Genomic DNA, 17,211 nt, shown 5'->3' on the forward strand with positions numbered 1-17,211 from the left:
AGCATCTTTTACCCTCAATGCACAAAGCTAAAATAATATTCCATAGCCAAACAGTGCTAGCTATATAAACTAAATAACAGAAATGTCTTGTTTTTGTATTTAGTACAATCTAGTTAATAGTTTGTATATGTGTTCCCAAACTACTTTATGGAGGGTTTTTTTTAATGACTTAAAGTAATTATCTTCCATACCAAACAAAGCATAAAGAATCCAAAATTTCTCATTTGATGGGTGAGCAGCTTTAGGGAGAAGTTTATATTTGTCGGAGTAGTAATTGCAGGCATTAGTTTACACACCAGTACAAGTCTAATCAAATGCTTAGAATGAAATAAGAAAAATTAGGACGGTGCAGTACTTGTTTTGTGATATATAAAAGGTTAGATGCATTCTACATATGAGATTATATTTAGTATAAGGTAATTATATCCCTCTCATATGATTGCTATTGATGGTATCAGATGTGACATGGTTAACATTTTGTTTTTGTTGATTCTTTCGCTTTTTAAATACTTCTTACTTGAGACAAAGAAATATTGACATCCTAATACTGATTCCTAAACTCTTTTTGAAATTGTACTGATGTGTAAAATGTAAAATGTGGGAAACCACTAGTGAAGAGATCAATAGTTCACACTTTTGCTTTCCTGCCAGATCAAACATACTGGAGTGCTACTGAACACGCCTGGTCAGACCTCACTTTTGCAATGAACACGGAACTTGCCCTTCACCAAACTAGTCACTATTCCGGTCTGCAAATCTATGAGCTCCTCTTTGTTCTTGAGCCTAAATTCCAGTGTGACGTCTTCCTAGCAATCTACTTGCCTGGTTCCCTGAATAGCACTGTACCAGTATTTGCCATGTTATTTGGTAATTGTTAGTCCATCACCTCCACAATACTTCAGTGTAGTTGGCAGCTCATGAAATAGAAATAGGGAAAGAAAGAAGCAGCAGCTGTGTTAAAATATGTGCCAGAATTTTTTCCTGCCCGCACCCCACACCAGCCACAGGCTATGAAGATAGATGATGGTATGGAATACTCATCTTACTCTATTTCGACAAGCTCTACTTCAACAGCAGGTCCTGTTTTATCAGCCCATTTTAGGCAGGTTTTGGCAGTAGCAATTAGTCTCATTATTCTACAGATGAAGAAGAACAAGACTTGGCTCTGACTTGTTGGATTTTTTCAAACAAGTCTCATATGGAAGCTAAAGCTCTAAATTCTAATCAGAGCTAAGTGAAGATATGCCTGGTTCGTGCTTCTTTAAATACCCTCTTTGAAAAATGCTTCAAGGGCATGCAGGGTCTTTGGTGTGGTACCATATTCACAGTGGAAGATATAGAAGGGGTTTAGAAAAATTGTTACAGGGTCTCTGGGGAGAGGATACTTCTGACAGATATGGAGGGAGCTGACTTCTGATTCCCAGTAGTGTTCTTTTGGTAGAGCAGTGGAGGACAAGGTATTGATAAACAGGAAAAATGTTCAGAAAGAGAAAGCAGCATAGGCCAGATAGGATGGCTCAAGCCCCAACCCTAACTACTTGGGAGGCAGAGATGGAGGGATCATGGTTATAAGGAGGGAAGATGGGAATGAACTTATTATAAAGATGGATTGCAGGGGCTGGGAGTTTGGCCTAGTGATATAGTGCTTGCCTAGAATGCTGAAGACCTGGGTTCGATTCCTCAGTACCATATATACATAGAAAAAGCTGGAAATGGTGCTGTGGCACAAGTGGTAGAGCTCTAGCCTTGAGAAAGCCAAAGGACTGTGCTCAGACGCTGAATTCAAGAACCAGGACTGGCAAAAAAAGAAAAGATGAATTGCCCATGGAGACAGGTCGTTCATGATGATGTAGCATTTACAGATTGGGTGACTATGTAGGGACTAGGAAAAGTCAGAAGAAGCACATCTTATGTCTTGGGTATGAGAAAAACTGTCTTGTACTGGGAATGTGGCTTAGTGGTAGAGTGCTTAACTAGCATACATGAAACCCTGAGTTCGATTCTTCAGGACATAAAAATTCATAAAACTGGGGTAGGAGTTTGGCCTAGTGGTAGAGTGCTAGCCTCGCATACACAAAGATCTGGGTTTGAGTCCTTGGTACCATCTACACAGAAGTAGCCAGAACTGGTGCTGTGGCTCAAGTGGTAGAGCATTAACCTTGAGAAAGCCCAAGGACAGTGTCTAGGCCCTGAGTTCAAGCCCCATTTCAGGCAAAAAAAAAATTATACAACTAGCCAGGCACCAGTGTCTCATGCCTGCAATCCTAGCTACTCAGGAGGCTGAGATCTAAGGATTGCAATTCAAAGCTAACTCAGGCAGGAAATTCTGTGAGACTCTTATTTCCAATTAACTACCAAAAAAGCCAAGGTGGAGCTGTCATTCAAGTGTTAGAACACTAGCCTTGAGCTAAAAAGCTCAGACTCAGTGCCCAGGACAAGCACAAAAACTAAAACATAAACAAAATCAAAAGTTCATAAAATGCATCATAACCAGTGGGTGAGCATGGTGGCACATACTTATCATCCCCAGCTACATGGGGGAAGCACAACCATGGCTTGGGCTTAAAGTGAGATCTTAACCTTAAAAATAACCAAGGGACTGGGTGTGGTGGCTCACACCTGTAATCCTAGCTACTTAGGAGGCTGAGATCTGAGAATCAAGGTTTAAAGCCAGCCCAGGTACAAAAGGACCTGAGACTTATCTCCAATTAACCTCCAGAAAAAGGGAAGCGGGTCTTGGCTCAAGGGTAGGGCAGAAGCCTTGAGTTGAAGAGCTCAGAGATGATGCCCAGGCCCAGGGGTAAGGCAGTAGTCTTGAGCTGAAGAGCTCAGGGACAGCTCCCAGGCCGAGTTCAAGCCCCATCTCACACACACACACACACACACACACACACACACACACACACACACACACTAATCAAGGCAAAAAGGGACTAGAGTCATAGTTTAAATTCGAAAGCACCTGCTCCTTATAGGTGAGGCTCTAAATTGTTTAATCTCTAGTACAGAAAGACAAAAAGGGGAAGGGAGAAAAGGACAGATGGAGGGAAGAAAGAGAGAGGGAACATATCCAAAAAAGCCACTTTGGATAGAGAATGGATATACTTACCATAGAAAATAACAGAATCGCACTAGTCCAGGTCAGCAGGTATCATTCATGGCCTAAGCTTTGGGAAACCTCTAGAGCCTGATCCAGGTCACAATTGCATATTACAGAGGGAATTCAGCAGTGTGGATTAGAAAGGAAACATGTCCTCCAGTCAGTCACACAGCTAGTCATAGTTATGAAGAGGAAAGATGGGAATGAACTTGTTATAAAGATGGATTGGACATAGAGAAAGGCAGTGCATGATGATGTGGCACTTCCAGGCGGGATCACAAGCAGGTCTTGGGTGTGAAATAAAACTATCTTGGACAGGAAATGTAGCTTAGTGGTAGAGTGCTTGCCTAGCATGCATAAATCCAAGAAGAAGGAGAAGAGGAGAAGGGGGGGAGGAGGAGGAGAAGGAGAAGGAGGAGGAAGAGGAGGAGGAGGAGGAGGAGGAGGAGGAGGAGGAGGAGGAGGAAGAGGAGGAGGAGGAGCCAGCAGCAGCAGCAGCAGCAGCAGCAGCAGCAGCTCAGGGATAGTGTCTAAGCCCTGAGTGCAAGCCTCAGGACAGGCAAAACAAAACCAAAAAAACCCAAACAAACCAGTCTTTTCTGCCAGAGAGTGTTACTTAAAAGTTGCTGCTTTGGCCCAGTGACTTGGCTTTTATTAAGGAAAAGAGGTACTGCTTCTGCTTTGGGATAAGGAAGGTTTTGTCTTAAGCTGGTTTCTTTTCAAGATGTAATTAAGACATACCACAAACTGTTCAAGAAATAGCAAAGGGTGTGGAGTGCATCTTGAGATAATTTATGTACTGTTAATCTTATTTCAAAGTCACCTTATATAAATATATTTACCATATTCAAACTAGCCAGTCACAGCTCAACCAATCTGAGCCGAGAGACAAAGTCTGTTGCTTTAGGGATAAATAGGGGAGCAGCCTACTTGTTCTGGGTGCTTGTTTGTCAGACTTTTGGCTGGTGGCACACCCTTCTGTAGAAGGAAACTTTGTCTTGCTGAGATAATGATTTTTGGATCTATCATTGTGACTCTAGTGATTCTGGAAATGTATTTATAACTGAGGGAAAATGTTTACCTATTTTGAGGCATGCAGAGTTAGAGATTTTTGCTAAGTATTTGTGTTGGTATCAGTAGGATGATAGAACTACTGTCATGGATGTCACAAATGGGGATTTGAGATACAGATTAGGTTATTATGTTGCAAGGAGAAAGTTGCAAGGAGAAGTTGCAAGAAGAGAAAAGGGGAAGAGAAATCAAACTGGAAACCTAGGGAGGACTTCTTAGAAATGGCATGGGGAACTGGTGAAGAACAGAAGCCAGGGATGCAAGAGGTACAGTCAGAGTGTAGGTGGATAAACAGGAAGAGGGTGTCCAGAAGGTAACAGGAAAAAGAAAGTTTCGGGAATGGTTCACTCAGTATTGTCAAAAGCAGGTAAGACTGCTAAAGACTGGCAGAGGAGACCGACCACTTATCATTATTCTTAAGTGATAGAGGAGGTAGGCAGGCTGTTTGCTGCCTGCTGCAGCAAAGAAAGGGGAAGGATGGAGGCAGTAGGCAATTAGAGACCACTCTTTCCAGGACATCACAGACACAGGCAGGGAGAGAGAGTGTCTGCAGCTTAAAGAGAGTCTAAGGTTTCTCTGTTTCATTTTCCTCAGGCTGTTTGCTTCTTTTTGTGAACATACAGATGGATAATTAAAAAAAAAAGAAAGAAAGGCAGCTGAATCTGTCTCAGGTCCCTGGATCTCACGTTTAAAGTACTGAGAGCAGAGTCTGAAGTGTTTTTCACAGTCATCATTGCTGAACCAGTATGATGGTAGAGCTAAGCAATTATATTGAGAGTGTTTTCTAGTTTCCGTTCTTTGATACCTTGGTTTGTATTCCAACATAGTTGTGAATGGCTCTGTTAAGATGCTTTAGTATATAGAGCTTTTTACACATTTCATGTTGTAGGCTGTAGCTTTGATGGTTATAGCTGTTATACATTATGAAAGATCAATTGCTTCTACTTCCACTGAATACATGAAAGGAAGAGTGAAAATTGTTAGTCTCAAATACCATTCTAATGGTAAATCATTATTAATTACATTGATAACAGTTCTGTTTTGTTTTATTTATTATTTATTTTTTGCTTGTGGGGCTTGAACTCTGGGCCTGGGCTCTGTTCCTGAGCTCTTCTGCTCAGTGTTAGCACTCTACCACAATGAGTCACAGCACCACTTCCGGTTTTCTGGTGGTTAATTGGAGATAAGAGTCTTAGAGACTTTTATGCCTGGGCTGGCTTTGAATCATGATCCTCAGATCTCAGCCAGTACTCAGGTAACAGGCTAGGATTACAAGCATGAGCCACCAGTCTTATCTTTCCTGCCTTATCAAGTTATAATTTCTCGAACTTTTGAAGTAATCTTTAGTCTTCAAAAGGTCTCTATAGGTGCCGGGAGTTTAGCCTAGTGGTTAAAGTGCTTGCCTAGCATGCATGAAGACCCGGGTTTGATTCCTCGGTACCACATACATAGAAAAAAGCCGGAAGTGGTGCTGAGGCTCAAGTGGTAGAGCTCTAGCCTTGAGAAAGTCCAAGGACAGTGCTCAGGCCCTGTGCTCAAGCCCAGGACTGGCAAAAAAAAAAGTCTCTATTATTGTTTTCCATATTGGCTAACACAAGTCTCTTGTCATTTCCTGTCAATCTCAGGTAACTCCTTCACAATGAGCACAATGATTCTCCCCATCCCCTACTCTTTAGTGTCAGCTGAGAAGCCTAAATTAATTTTGAAGTTCGATCAACTTCAGTAAAAAGTTACTTTTAAGCAGGCCCTGCCAGAAGGTCACTCTGAACTAATTCTAAACCAGCAGAGATAGCAGCTTCAAGGGTGTTTGCCCAGGGCAGGATGACCCACAGGTGACATTTGCCTAGGGCAGGATGTCGCTAACTAATCAGTTTGAAGTACCCAGACCCTTTGACTTAGCCAAGAATTCTTTTTGAGTTCTTCCCTTTTTATGATATACCAATTACATTTCAGGGTTGTTCTGTGACCTTCCCGCAGTGTGTAATGGATTGTTATAAGATGCTATGATGTATGCAAAGCCCTTGCCTTCCCCCAAAGAAGTGTATAAAAAGTGCTGTAACTCTGGGCTCGGGCCTCTCAGCGTCATGGGTTGCAGCCAGGTACGTGGGAGACCAAGGTCCAGCTTGCAATAAAGATTCCTTTGCTTTTCCATTGGTTCTGGTCTCTGGTGGTCTTTTGGGTAAGAACTCTGAACTCAAGCATTACACAGCATCATTCTGGAGAATGTCAATATCCATACAAACACTTTCACATCAACCTGGCCTTAGGGTCCATTGTCAGGTACTCTATCTCAGCCATCACTTCTGTTGCCCTCCACTCTAGGTCATTCCCCAGGTCCAATCCCGGGTTCTGTCATCACTTGAAACACCTCCCAATCTGAGTTGCTTCAGCAAATCGCCTACTATTTCTCTATCACAAAATAATAAAGTTCTCAAAAAAATTCTCTCCTTCTTAAAAGCATTTTGTTACTGTAATTAAATGTCCATGCTGCCTCCCTCTCTCAGAGTGACCAAAACTATGAAAGACAGGAGTTGGTAGAAGGAACCATTTTGCTCAAAGCCAGCCCTGACAAGCAGAGAGCCCTGTAGAAGAGAGAGAGAGAGACAGAGAGAGACAGACAGACAGACAGACAGACACAGAGAGAGACAGAGACAGACACAGAGAAGAGAGAGAGAGAGAGAGAGAGAGAGAGAGAGAGAGAGAGAGAGAGAGAGAGAGAGAGAGAGCACTGTGTCTCTGCATAACTAAAGCCAAGGTGGCAGAGCATTAAGGAGGTGTGGCCAGTGGCTTGTCCATCCTTCTTTCCACCTATTTAACAGGATACAGATGGGAACATCAGCAGGGGCAGGGTTGCAGATGTTTCTAGAGAGCTTGGTGGTGATGAGAATTGCTGGGTCCACATAGTCACAATTCTTATTTATCCACCAACTAGTCTGTTAGAGCAAATGGCAGATATCACAGATCCTGCCCCAGTCCTGGTCTATACCAGAGGATCTGAAGTGGCAGTTGTTTTTGAAGCACAGAAGACTATGACATGCTAGCCGCTGTTACAAAGAGGGCAAGAGCCAACTTGTAAAGATTTCCCTGCTTCTAGTTTCTTTTTTTCTTTTTTTGGTTGGTCATGGGGCTTGAACTCTCGGCCTAGGCATTGTCTCTGAGCTCCTCAGCTCAAGGCTACTTGAGCCACAGTGCCAATTCAGTTTTCAAGTGGTTAATTGGAGATAAGAGTCTCATGGATTTTAGTGCCGGGGCTGGCTTGGCATCTTGATCCTTAGATCTTAGCCTCCTGAGTAGCTGGGATTACAGGTGAGAGCCACCATGCCTGGCTCTGCTTATAATTTTTTGAAACATGTGATAAGTGGCACTGCTCATATGCCCACATACCTTGATGAGATTCTGCCTAAACTATGATAAATCTTTTAGCTGATCAGCATGCAGATACCTCTGCATATGCATGTGGGGAAAGGAAAGGAAGATGTGTACTTCTGAAAGGAAAGATCAGCAACAAAAGGCCAAAGCATTCAAAAATGTTTATCTATGCCATTAATGCCAGGACTGACAAGTCCTGAGCCCTGAGCAGACATTAGTAATCAGTCTGTTCTGATCACTGCAAGGTTGTCTGTGACCTCTGACACAGTTCTAGCTCAGGGATTGAGGAAGCCACTATTTATCTTTCAGACTTAACTGTTTTCCCCCAAACAGTTGGAGGTACCAAATTTAGTCATTTAGTCCTGTTCTCTGTTCTTCCTCCTGCCACCGTGCCTTAGGCTCCAGCATTCCTTTCTCTAGACAACCTTTGCATGCTGTATCCTCCTTGGTTCAGAAACTCTCAAAGGTAAACTTGCCTGGGAGGTCCTGGCACCATCAAGAACACATTGTATTTAGCAATAGATTTGGCCCAGGTGTTTATCAACCAGAATGCCTCTTTGCTCACAAACAGCCATAAAGACAGCTGACGGAGACCAAGTGCGTGTTGCCTTGCAAAGGCATGGCAGCCGGCCAAAGGTGGAATTTTCAGTCAGAGTTAGAAAGATATACTGACTTCTGTACTTGATAAGAATACAACCATCTAGAAACTCCAAAGGATGACTGCTGCAGCCAGATTATGGCCTGGATGCTGACAGGACCCAACATATTGTGAAGAGGATTCACAAGCACAACCTCTCCACGATCACTAGGATTACTTGGTTATCACTTCTAACCTGCCTCAGCCTCCAGAACCTTCCACAGGGGAGGGTTCTTCTCTTTGGTCTCTTTTATGTTAAAACATTCCCCAAATGCAAGAGAGACTTTTCAAAAGGAGAGGTTAAAATGGCAGAAAAGCATATAAGAAAATGCTCATCATCCATGGTCATAAAGGAAATGCAAATAAAAACAACCCTAAGATACCACTTTACTCCAACAAGAATGGCCAAGATTTTTTTTAATTTAATCTTCTTTTTTTATTGTAATTAGTAAAAGGGTTACATGATATTTGCCAGATAGAAGGTGCATTAATTCACATACATTGATACCCTTTCACATGTCTTGGTACCCATTTTCCTCCCCCCCCCCACACCCCCCTCCCATCTTGGTTTTCCCCCCTTCCCTATCAAATTTCAAATATCCAAATACAAATAAATTCAATATATCAGATAACAAAGTGAGATACTATACCAATATGAGATAACCAAGGGATAGCAAAGGAGATGAGAGACAACATAGTACATTAAGGACAACAATCATTCGTTATATGGCTTTTGTTTCAATATCCTAGAGGTCCTTTCAATTAGCTTCATTCTATATGGCCTTATGTATCAAGATTTTGCTCTATTGCAGATCTCTGCTAGTAGAGCCCAAGGTTTCTACTGATTATGACGAATGAGGGAAACCATTGAGCCTAAGTTCCTTTGAGTCTGGCTTACTTCACTTAATATGACTTTTTCTAAGTCTTTCCATTTCCTAACAAATGGGGTGATGTCATTCTTTCTGACAGCAGCATAGAATTCCATTGTGTACAAATACCACAACTTGTTGATCCACTCATCAACTGAGGGACATCTGGGTTGGTTCCATATCTTTGCTATGGTGAATAGTGCTGCAATGAACATTGTTGTGCTAGTGGGTTTAGTATGTCCTTGTTTCTGGATGGTTGGGTAAATGCCAAGTAGTGGAATTGCTGGGTCAAAGGGGAGTTCTATGTTTAGCCTTTTGAGGCACTGCCACACTGCTTTCCATAGTGGTTGAACGAGTTTGCACTCCCACCAACAGTGTAGTAGTGATCCCTCCTGGCCACATCCCCTCCAGCATCTGCTGTTATTCGTTTTCCTGATCCTGGCCATTCTAACTGGAGTGAGGTGGAATCTTAGAGTTGTTTTGATTTGCATTTCTTTTATGACCAGAGATGTTGAGCATTTCTTCATGTGTCCATAGGCCATTTTTGTTTCTTCTTCAGAGAAGACTCTCTTTAAGTCTTTGGCCCATTTTTTAATGGGATGGTTGTTACTTTGGAGGTTAGTTTTGGAGTGATTCAATTTTTTGAGTTGTTGATATATTTTAGATATGAGGCCTTTGTCCGTTGTTTGGTTGGTGAAGATCTTCTCCCACTCTGTAGGCTTCCTGATTAGTTTACTAGCTATGTCCTTTGCCATACAAAAGCTCTGCAGTTTAATGCAGTCCCACTTATCCAGCCTTTCTCTGATTTGTTGTGATTCTTGGTCCTTATTAAGAAAGTTTCGACCTGTGCCAAGGAGGCCTAGTGTATCTCCTATTCCTTCCTGTAAAGTTTTCAGTGTGTCAGCTCTTACCTCCAGGTCTTTGATCCATTTGGAGTTAATTCTAGTGCAAGGTGACAACGAAGGTTCCAGCTTTAGTTTTCTGCAGGTGCTTAACCAGTTCTGCCAGCACAACTTGTTGAAGAGGCTGTCTTTTTTCCATTCTATTTTTTTGGCTCCCTTGTCAAAGATTAGGTGGCCAAAGAATGGCCAAGATTTTGAACTCAGACAATGACAGATGTTGTCGGGGTTGTGGAGAAAAAGGAACCCTGCCACACTGCTGGTGGGATTGTAAGCTAGTTAAGCCACTCTGGAAAGCAGTGTGGAGGTTTCTTAAAGAACTGAAAATTGACCTTCCCTACGATCCTGCCATTCCACTCCTGGACATCTATCCTGAACATCATAACCCAGGGTATGATAAGGACACCTGCTCAGCTATGTTCATTTCTGCACTAGTCACAATAGCTAGGCAATGGAAGCAATTCAGATGCCCTACTGAAGATGAATGGATACAGAAAATTATATATATATATATATATATATATATATATATATACAATGAAATTCTACATAGTCAACAGACAAGATAAAATAATGGCATTTTTCAGGGAAGTGGATGAATCTAGAGCAAATCACATTGAGTGAGACAAGTCAAGACCAAAGGAACAAAAGGCACATGGTATCCTTAATATGTGGCTATTAGATCCAAACAGTACAAGAGCGAGGACTCAAACTTTGCATACCCAATGCTATGCACATGGTACAGGAAATATAAACACAACTACATAGACATAAAAACTTATGACTCTATAGACATAATGTTTTATTACATAGATTAATATGTATCTATGACATACAAACCCTCAGCCTAATTTTAATTATGTTCAAAAATCTAAGTGCCAGTGATTGTAAATAGAGATTCCCTTCTTGAATACTTGTTTGTTAAATATGTCATTTGAACTATGATGTAAAAATCAATGTTAATAAATTCTTTAATAAAAAATAATTGGAGAATAAAAAAATCTATATTAAAGTTCTTTCATATAAAAAAAAACATTCCCCAATGGAGGGTATCTATTTTAGAGAATACTCACATGTATGGGAGAAAAACCAACTTGAGGATTGTATTTGTGACTAATTGTATAACAAGTTATTATAGTTTCTGTTCTGTGGAAAGTGTAAAGCATTCCACCAAAAGGGTTTTAATGTAGACTTTTTTTTCTTTTTTTTGCACCCATGCTGTTGGTTACAAATGTAATAGTCTGGTTATGACACTGAATAAATGTATCTTTAAAAAAAAGAAGAAGAAGAATTGAACCCAGAGTTTCATGCATGCTAGGCAAGTGCTCTATCACACTAAGCCACATTCCCAGCCAATTAGGTGCTTTTTAAGGGAAGTGTTGCTAACTTAGGACTGTTTCCAGGGTATATTCTCGGATCTTTTGCCTACACTCAATTCCTTGGCTTGTTTGCTTATTGATTTCAGGTCACTGCCACCTTTAGTCTGCAAACATAGGCTTAGGGATTTTTCCATTATTCTGTTCAAAGACAAATTTCTTAACAGGAAGTCTTGAAAATTCATAACATCAGCTTTATTTGGCAGCTTCCACAGTAGAATTTAGTCACAGAGAAAACAGACATGAGATAGAGAAATGAATACTGGTCCAGGAATCTCTACATACAAGGTAGATTGTTGGTTACAGATCTGCAAAACAAGTGGATCATTTGTTTCTGTGTTGTTGGATATGTGTTGTTGACCCCATAGATGGCAGAAGAGCCAAGGACAGAAGACATCACTCAGACTGGTTTGCAATTTGCTCTGGAATGCACTAAGGGCCACAGTATGATGTTGACTCCTCTGATTGGTCTTGGACAAGAGCTCCCCTTGAGATTCCACAAACTCAGCAGGCGGCCCTGGAGTGTGGACTAACCAGTCTGCTCCAGCCATCCAAGTCCTTCCTCTTCCCAACCCTCCTCCCCCACGCAGTAAGTTCCTGGGCCTCTGAAACCTAGTGTTTGCTTTGTTGGTATCAGGTTTGAACTACTAGACTTCAGACGACCTTCCATTGGCAACAAAAAGTATATTCTAGATTGCAATATATGTTTTCCAGTTTCTCTGAGAAACCCATCCACCAACTTAAAAGACTGGACTTTTTGCTCAGCCAAACTGAGGTCAAATCCAAATCGTGCTTGTAAGCCACTGCCCAATCAAGGGATTTATTTCCAATGGGTTTCCTAATTTTTTTCCTATTCCAGATTTTCCCCATTTCAAATCAGTGCAGTGCTTCTAGTCTCATGGAGTTCCTAGTACCCAGCACATGAACCCTTAGCGAACCTTGATGCCCTTTAAGTCCAATGGGTAAATTTCCAACATAGCATTATTTCTACAAACCAAACTTAGTCAATCATTGACTGACAAAACCAAGTCACAGGAGATCTAGAAATCACTGGCTGTCCTTTACTTCAGTGTTTCCAGGCAGAATTTAAAATTTACCACGTTAGAAAAAAAAGAATCTAAAAACCAAAAACCAAAACCAAAACCAATACAGTAAGAATGTGCTCCTAGAAGAAAGACTAAAGACAACATCTCTCACGCAAGGTAGATACTTATAATGCAGGACAGAGATTGGACTAGGTCCTTTAAAGAGCCACTGCTCTAGAAGTAATAGCACTTCAGTTATCCTCAGCCAGCCACAGGACACTATGAATCAGCAACTTGCTTTTGGAGCCTCCTCTGAAGGGAGGTAGGTGTTGAAAAATCTCTGTTAAGCCTGCATTTCTACACTGTCCAGAAGGGTCACTCCTCAGGAAGTAACATGGCAACAGCCTCAAGCTCCAACAGCCTGTGCCAAACTTGAAACAGGCATTCTTCCTACTTCATGTGTGAAAAAAACTAAGGCTAGAAGAGGTCAAATGAATTTTTAAATTTACAATGTAGTAGTCAAGTCAGGATAAAAGTCCAGTTTTGAAAGACTTGAGGATAATTTGCCTGGGTACTCTTCCTTCCTTCCTTCCTTCCTTCCTTCCTTCCTTCCTTCCTTCCTTCCTTCCTTCCTTCTTTCTTTCTTTCTTTCTTTCTTTCTTTCTTTCTTTCTTTCTTTCTTTCTTTCTTTCTTGGTACTGGGGCTCTCAGCTTTTTCACAGATGGTGCTCTACCACTTAAGCCACATGGCCAGTTCTGGCTTCTGCTGGTTAATTGGAGATTACGAGACCAGGCTGACTTCAAATCCAAAGCCTCAGATCTCAACCTCCTGAATAGCTAGGCTTATAGACATGACCTACAAATACCCAGCTCATCCATTCTTTTTTTTTTTTTTTTTGCCAGTTCTGGGGCTTGAATTCAGGGCCTAGGAACTGACTGACCCTGAGCATTTTTTGCTCAAGGCTAATGCTGTATCACTTGAGCCACAGCACCACTTTCAGTTTCTTCTGTGTATGTGGTACCCAGGAATTGAACCAGGGCTTTGTGCATGCTAGGCGAGCACTCTACCATTAGGTCACACTCCCAGTCCCATTCATTCTTATAGTACTATTTATTTATTTATTTATTTGAGTCAGGTTCTCCAAGTAGCTATAAATTCTAAACGCTTTGTCTTGGACTCCTGAGTTCTGTTTCTATAACAGAACTGTGCCCTACTCTACCCATTTTTTTTGGTAAGAGTAGGAGACTAGAATAGGCAGTTGCAATGGCAGCATCATTCTTGATAACAAAAATGGCATGAGTTAAATTCTCAAGAATATGTCTTCTCTATAAGTCAATTATCTAGAGAAATGTTTACATGGGAGTGAGTCTTTTGAGATTCAAACATGAAACTTTAATGAGTATAACAAAATTTGAAAGCTAATAAAATCACACATCACAAAATAAAAGAAGTTATACTTCTATTAATGCATTGACTGATATATGTGAAGGATTTGGCTTTCCTGATGTCAGAAAAATTGCCTGGCATAGTTAGACATATTGAGAGGCAGAAGGATTGTCCAAGATGGAAGACAGCTTGAGATACATAATGAGATTCTGTCTTAAAAAGAGAAAAGTTGAAAAATAAAGAGAAAGCATAGTTAGCTGTAAATCAAGCAGTTCCAGTGTCTACCAGGGAGTAAGAAAATGATTGTCTACAGGAAAAGAAACGGAAGCCCAGACAAGTGAAGGGACCTGACCTGCTTCTATAGTTTGCTTATGGTTTGTTCCTCCTCACAAACGGTTAAAGTTTAATCTGTGGAGGTGGTGAGAGGTGAGGCCTTTCAGAGGGAAGGAGTCAGGACTCTGCTTTCACGAACTGGCATAGATTAATGGGTTAAGTTGGCAGTGGCTTTGTTACAATGGTGAAGTCTCCCTGACCAGCTTTTCTAACTTGTTCTGTGATGCCTCCTGCCTTGTCACAGCTTATTATGAGGCCCTCACCAGATGTTAAAACCAGATGCATGAACTAAATAAATGTCGACTCTTTACAAAGTATTCAGTCTGTAGTGTTTTATTATAGCAATCGAAAATGGACTAAGACTGGCAAAAACTGGATTCTGCAAGTCTTAACTTGCCTATCTCAATTTATACTCACATCATTGTACTTCTTATTCTCAAAGCCTCCACCATTACTAACATGCAGAACCAAATGCTTTGTAGGCCTGTAAAGGAAAGTTTCACAGTGAGAACCTTCCTGTTCAATAGCTGTGGGTCAGCTGGTACAATTCAGAATGACAATGTCCTCTGCTGCTGGTATCTCTCTTTCAAGTCAGGTAGGCACTTCTGGGAAAGAAGAAAGACAAATCTGTCAGTCCACATCACTTGTGTCAGTGCCTGTGGTCCCCACCTTAGACTCCTCTTCAGGTACTTTTGTTTGTGAGTTTGGCATCAGTGTGCCCCACAGGAAGCTCTGAACCACTGAATGCTGGGCAGTGGTATACAATGGAAACTTTGAGAGTGATGAGTGGAAGCTCTGTTAGCAGGTGGCAGCCCTGGTCATTGGCCAAAACCAGGACAGTCCCAAGCTTGCTGGTAACATCCAGGAATTGCCCCTAAGAGAGAAGCAAACCATTCCAGAGGGTAAAGCATGAGAAATAATTTATAGACTGTTTGATAATTGAAATGAAATAGAAAAGAAGGGATTAGGAAAAGGGAGAGTAAGGAAGAGGGTAAGTCTGATCGCTGGGCCTAAATATAACCTTGTACAATAAATTGATGCTACTAACAATGATTTTTTATTTATTTATTTATTTATTTATTTATTTATTTATTTATTTATTTTGGCCAGTCCTGGGCTTGAGCTCAGGGCCTGAGCACTGTCCTTGGATTTTCTCAAGGCTAGAGCTCTACCACTTGAGCCTCAGCACCACTTCCGGCTTTTTTCTATGTATGTGGTACTGAGGAATTGAACCCGGGTCTTCGTGCATGCTAGGCAAGCACTCTACCACTAGGCCAAACTCCCGGCCCATGGTTAAATTTTTTAAAATGCTTCCACAACTAAAAATAAAAAAAGGAAAACAAAGTAACATAATTTCAGAGCAATAGATTGAAAGATGGGCGATACATATTGGCTACCTCAGCATTCAGGAAGCTGAAGCAGGAAGATTATGAGTTTGAGGCCAGCCTGGCCTATATAGTGAAACTCTGTCTTAGAAAAAAGAATGTTGGGGTCCTGGAGTTTAGCCTAGTGGTAGAGTGCTTACCTAACATTCACGAGGACCCTGGTTCAATTCCTTGGTATCACATACATAGAAAAAAGCCAAAAGTGGTGCTGAGGATCAAGTGGTAGAGCTCTAGCCTTGAGAAAGTCCAAGGACAGTGCTCAGGCCCTGAGTTCATGGCCCTGGACTGGTTAAAAAAAAAAAGAAAGAAAGAAAGAAAAAAGAATGTTGCCTTCTACTGGAAAAGACACACTATGGATAATATGGCATGAATGAATCTAGTTGCTAGACTTAGTCAAGGACTGAACAAGGATAGATTTAAAGAAGGCAAAAAGAGAAGAGATGGCATGGGAAGAGCACTTGGGTAGGATCCTGAATTCATCGGAGCTGAGCATTAGGTAGAGACTGTGCTACCCTGATGAGAAGCCTGGGGATGTCAGGCCATCCCCAAGATGTGGCTGAGTCACTTCCTTGACCGAGGGACTTGCCAAAGCTGCCTGCCTAATTAGCTCTGGAGTTGAACTGAGCCTGGTGCAGAGACCAAATGACAGCCACGGTGTCTTGGAGCTGAGGTTAGATTGTATGACCCAGTTGAAGGAAGAAAATGAAAGCCAAAGCTGATGTGTGAATTCCAAAGCTTAATTCTTGACTCTATGACCTTCTTCACATAGCTGGAGTGAGTTCTCAAGAAAAATGGGTCGCATAAGTCAGATAGCTGGTTCCCAAGAAACATTTGTTGAATTAAATTATTTCTCTGCATCCAAGTTTCCTTGAATGTAGATTGAAGACTGAGCCAGACAACCATTAGTTTCACACTTACACAAACTTTTGATTTATTAGTGCACTCCCAAGAAATTGCTGCTTTTCCAGTTTTAAATAATATTTTAGATTGGCAATAGTTAAAAAATGAAATATGCAAAATTTGTCATGCCTATCAAAGAAATTAACTAGAATTAGAAATAGGTTTCTCTTGCTTTTTTTTTTTTTTTTTAAATTTGGGAAGGCTAGGGATGGAGTCCAGGCCTTGCTGTGGTAGGCAAATACTCTACCACCAAACTACATGTTAGGCTTTGGGGTTTTTTTTTTTTTTTTTTTGCCAGTCCTGGGCTTAAGCCCAAGGCCTGAGCACTGTCCTTGGACTTTCTCAAGGCTAGAGCTCTACCACTTGAGCCTCAGCACCACTTCCGGCTTTTTTCTATGTATGTGGTACTGAGGAATTAAACCCAGGTCTTTGTGAATGCTAGGCAAGCACTCTACCACTAGGCCGAACTCCTAGCCCCTTTGGTTTCTTTTAAAATTAAATTTCAGCTGTTGAGGTTTCAATATGTTCACTCCAGGAGTGGGAGAAAAATTGAAGCTAAGTGAAGGACAAAATAATAGTTTATTTTTCACTTCTAGAAGAAATTGTATTAAAGAAAACTCCTGAATCTTTATTTCTGATGACAAAACACAAGAGATTATAGAAAATAATTGGTTAGTAGCCAATAGTAAAATGTTGGTTACAAATGTGTCTTTTTAGAAATATAAAGAACACAGAAGGCACAATTGACATTTCCTGGGGACTATATTACCATACTCTGTGTGTGTGTGTGTGTGTGTGTGTGTGTGTGTGTGTGTGCGCGCGCGCAGGCATGCATGTTTGTGCTTGAGCATGGGCTCATA

Source organism: Megascapheus bottae, chromosome 5 (genome assembly GCF_031878675.1).
Source record: "Megascapheus bottae isolate mThoBot1 chromosome 5, mThoBot2.hap1, whole genome shotgun sequence".
Lineage (NCBI taxonomy): Eukaryota > Metazoa > Chordata > Mammalia > Rodentia > Geomyidae > Megascapheus > Megascapheus bottae.